General features: G+C 46.8%; 1 non-coding gene across 1 annotated transcript; it reads right to left on the reverse strand.

Moving 5' to 3' along the window:
* Positions 1 to 252: 252 nt before the first annotated feature.
* On the reverse strand, positions 253 to 371 carry LOC124558211. Its single transcript, XR_006968759.1, has one exon. It is a non-coding gene; the product is annotated as a 5S ribosomal RNA (ribosomal RNA).
* Between the last annotated feature and the right edge of the window lie 4755 nt (positions 372 to 5126).

A 5126-nucleotide genomic window follows, 5' to 3' on the forward strand; every position in this document is an offset into this window, starting at 1 on the left:
CCGTCACTGTTCCACCGCATGTGGTTCAAAATGGTTCAAATGGCTCTGAGCACTATGAGACTTAACATCTATGGTCATCAGTCCCCTAGAACTTAGAACTCCTTAAACCTAACTAACCTAAGGACAGCACACAACACCCAGTCATCACGAGGCAGAGAAAATTCCTGACCCCGCCGGGAATCGAACCCGGGAACCCGGGCGCGGGAAGCGAGAAGGCTACCGCACGACCACGAGCTGCGGACTATGAGATAGAGCCAACAGCACCCGTTGTTCCCAGGCGGTCACCCATCCAAGTACTAACCGGGCCCGATGATGCTTAACTTCGGTGATCGGACGAGAACCGGTGTATTCAACATGGTATGGCCGTTGGCACCGCATGTATAACATATTTTGTAGATGCGCACAGGTCCTTGCACGCGAAGTTGCTGCTTTGTTTGGGCTCAACCAGTCCTTTCTTTTCCTTATTTTAGCAGAAAGACACGATTTCTGTCTACCACTAACAATACAGGATAGGAATGATTGGTATTGTTCTCGAGCAAATTGATGACGAGCTTAGAGTGTGCAGTAACCAAAAACCCGATATTTTTAACGTTCCCCACCGCATGCAAATGTCGCACGATGGTGGAATGACCGCAGTGCATCATACTTGCCAGTTCTCGAGTCCGGTGACGTAGATCATTGCGGATTAATGCGTTTAAACGTTCTTCGTCAAGCGCCGAAAGTCATTCTGAACGTGGTGAGTGTAATGTGAAAACGATCCTCCTTAAAACGAGAAAACGGTTTTCCTGCCGCGCTCTGTCGAATGACATTTTTCCCAAACACGGCGCAAATGTTTCTGGCTGCCTCCGCTGCTGTCATCCCTCTACTGAACAGAAGGATATGTTGAAAATGTTCCGATTTCTCTATTTTCTACCGGCCACAGCTCCATTCGCTATCTAGAAATGACAAAATGACAATATGCAAACTCAAACAGCAACAATGAATTGTAAATAAAAAATGAAAAACTATACAGGGAGAAAAGTATTTAAGCTGACAAACTCTGGGAAGTTGTAGGGGACATCAAAATAAATAGTTTTCCCCAATGTCATTTTTTCCTATGAGGATTATTTAAACAGGTGGAGGCCGTATTACGCTCTTCAGTTGTTAGAGGCCGTATAAAGATCTTCAGTTGTTATAGGAGAGTTATATGAGAAGTATTTGAACCGGTAGGGGAAGATTTCTCTGGCGGCAAATTAATTAAACCAAGAAACACTTTTCCATTTTTTATGGCCAAGAGACAACACATTAATACAACCCAATTTCAATTACAGTAGATTTTCAAAAATGCCTCCATTGACACGTAAACAAAGGTTACACCGTCGGATCACTTTCTGTCTTACACGGGCGAAAATCGCAGGAGTATCCTGAATTGTTCCTGCTGCTGCTGCTACTATCCGGGCAACCAGATCCTCTTCTGATGCAACAGGAGTTGCGTAAACAAGGTTGCGCATCTCTCCCCACACAAAAAAGTCCAGAGGGGACTTATCTGCGGATCAAGCAGACCATGGTACAGGACCACCTCTGCCAATCCACGTTTCTGGGAACCGTCGGGCCAGGAATCGACACACACGACGACTGAAATGTGCCGGCGCCCCGTCATGTTGGAACCACATGTGTTGTCTTGTAAGGAGCGGGACGTCTTCCAGCAACTTTGACAATGCTCTGGGTGGATAATCAACTGGTTCCAGGTTGTGGACACGCTGTAAGTGAAATGGACGTAACAATTGCTCTCGAAGGACTGTTCTTACATTCGTCTGATTCGTCCCCATGTGACGTGCAATTGCACGAGTGCTGATTGAAGCATCCCGCTGCACATGCTGCAAGACAGCTTCCTCAAATTGCAGCGTTCTTACCGTGCGACGGCATCCCTGTCCAGGTAATCTGCTAAATGACCCAATCTCACGCAGACGTTGGTACACAGCAGCAGAGGTCGTATGATGCGGGATACGGCGATTAGGATATTGTTGTTGATAAACCCGCTGTGCAGTCGTCCGTTGTGGTGCGCTACGTAGTACACACTAACCATATCAGTGTACTCACTCCAGGTGTATCGCTCCATTAGTAAACAGAGACAATGCACTACTACACTGGTGGACAGCAGTTCCTACAGCCCGCATCTCGTGGTCGTGCGGTAGCGTCTCGCTTCCCGCGATCGGGTTTCCGGGTTCGATTGCCGGTGGGGTCAGGGATTAGCTCTGCCTCGTGATGACTGGGTGTTGTGTGATGTCCTTAGGTTAGTTAGGTTTAAGTAGTTCTAAGTTCTTGGGGACTGATGACCATAGATGTTAAGTCCCATAGTGCTCAGAGCCTTAATATTGAAAGTTGCCTACAACTGAAGAGTGTAATACGTCCCCAAACAACTGAAGAGTGTAATACGCCCTATAACAACTGAAGATCTTTACACGGCCTCTAACAACTGAAGAGCGTAATACGGCCTCTACCTGTTTAAATAATTCTCATAGGAAAAAATGACATTAAGGAAAAATATTTGTTTTGATGTCCCCTACAACCTCCCAGAGTTTGTCGGTTTAAATACTTTTCACCCTGTAAACAAACGAGCCGACCGAAGTGGCCGTGCGGTTAAAGGCGCTGCAGTCTGGAACCGCAAGACCGCTACGGTCGCAGGTTCGAATCCTGCCTCGAGCATGGATGTTTGTGATGTCCTTAGGTTAGTTAGGCTTAACTAGTTCTAAGTTCTAGGGGACTAATGACCTCAGCAGTTGAGTCCCATAGTGCTCAGAGCCATTTTTTTGTAAACAAACGGAATACTGGCATACAAAACAAAAACGCTACGACCTTATGCATCAACCTAATATGTAGGTAAAAATATAAATGTCGTGTGACTAGGGCCTCCCGTCGGGTAGACCGTTCGCCGGGTGCAAGTCTTTCGATTTGACGCCACTTGGGCGACTTGTGCGTCGATGGCGATGAAATGGTGATGATTAGGACAACAGAACACCCATTCCCTGAGCGGAGAAAATCTCCGACCCAGCCGGGAATCGAACCCGGACCTTTTTTTTTTATCGCTGTGTTTGGTCGTTGCGGACATCACATGTCATCCGTTCAAGTTCGTTGTTGATCCTTTCACTCAGTTTTTTTTTTATTACAGAGGCCAACCAGCTCTCTGACCGAACGCGCTGAGCTACCGTGCAAGCGGCCCTTAGGATTCACATTCTCTCGCGTTGACCACTCAGCTACCGGAGGCGGACAATATGTAGGTTGAGCAGTGGGTAAAGCAAATGAAAGTTTTTCATGTTTAGCTAGGAGACTGCTGTTTCCCAAATAAATTGAATACCTATAAACCAACTTTATGATTACCCTGAATGACAATAAAGGCAAAGCACCTAGAAGGGAAGAAAGAAACGAAATGAAACACCAAAGTGTGAGAGGGTATGTGATGTTACTTTGATGATCATCAAAGTGAGTCAACTCTACGAAGCTCTTGGCAGTATGAGACCACTTACCAGTTTGACACTGTACCATCTCTGGCATGGATGGATGCACTGATTCCGTTAGGAGTGTCTCATAAAGCCGTTGGACACACTCTTGGCAAAGCTGGCCCACAGCTGTTGTAACTGGTTCCTGGATTCTGATACTGTGACAGAGTTAATGACTGAACTGGCCCAGCACATGTTGCATCAGAGATGGACCTGGGGACCTAGCTGGCCACGGGAGTACGTAAACGCCTCGCAGAATTTCATGAAAAAATGTACCATCTGTGGACGAGCATTCTCGTGTTGAAAAATGGCACTAAGATAATGTCGCATGAAAGGTAACACATGAGGATGCAGGATTCTCGTGATGTGCCGTTGTGCCCTCAGGGTTCCCTCAATTACTACCATCCATGACCTGAAGTCATGCCCGATGGCTTCCCACGTTATGACGCCAGGAGCAGCGCCGCTGTTGCCCTCCAAACCATTGGAATAATGGGCCCTCTCCCCCAGTCGCCGCCATAGTCACCGACGATAGTCATCCGAGGCAGTGTGAAACGGCGTTTCATCGCTGAACACAGTGCGACGCCAGTCATCAGCAGTCCATGCTCCCCAATCACGGCACCATTTCAAATGCAGTTGTTTGTGTTGTTGTGTTAACGGGAGCCTATGCGTGGCATGACAATTCTATAGTCCGGCTGTTGTTAGTCTCCGACCAATCGTGGAAGACGACATAATCTGTTAAATTGTTGCAAGGAGGCCGATAAGTGTTCTCAAATGACATTTTCAGATGTGAATCGCTTACACTGTGCCTGGTGGCGGTCAGACCGGTACCTTGACGGTGAGTACGCCTGTTCACGCATTTCCCAGCCGCCCACCATTGGAGGCGGCCGGTGTGGCCGAGCGTTTTAGGTGCTTCAGTCTGAAAACGCGCGACCGCTAGGGTCGCAGGTTCGAATCCTGCCTCGAGCATGGGTGTGTGTGATGTCCTTAGGTTAGTTAGGTTTAAGTAGTTCTAAGTTCTAGAGGACTGATGACCTCAGATGTTAAATCCCATAGTGCTCAGAGCCATTTGAACCATTTAAACCAACATTGGGCCACTGTCACGTTGAAATGCCGCACAAATCTGGATATCGCACGATGTGACCAACCAGGCAAATGGAGACCATCACTGAGGCCTGGTCACGCCTCTTATATACCCTACCGGGCCTGGTAATAACACTACACAGGAATAACACTAATTCTTTGAGGTGGCCGTTCTATCTGTCACAGAGAACTGCAATTTTACTTATCTTTTCTGTCAGACGGTGTATTTTGTACACCCGGAAGTCCAAAGGCTTTCGAGACTGAAGTAATGGAAAATAAAGAGGAGTTTAATTGGTGGTTTTAATGTTTCAGTTTTCCACATAGAGTACAACCCACAGAACGTTCATACAACAACGTGAAACAGCCACAAAAGTCCCTCTTTGGGATGTTGCTCAATTCGTGCGCCACATTGGTCTGAATGTCTGTTATGTCGTCAAAGCCTTAGCCATTCATGTAAATTCCTGTACTTCATCGTTATGTGGTAGATTCGTATTGATAACTATGAGTCGCTTCAATCGTGATAATTTTTTTTCCAAAAAAGAATTTTGCGTTTCAGTCTAGTCAGGCAAG

Source organism: Schistocerca americana, chromosome 1 (assembly GCF_021461395.2).
Source record: "Schistocerca americana isolate TAMUIC-IGC-003095 chromosome 1, iqSchAmer2.1, whole genome shotgun sequence".
Lineage (NCBI taxonomy): Eukaryota > Metazoa > Arthropoda > Insecta > Orthoptera > Acrididae > Schistocerca > Schistocerca americana.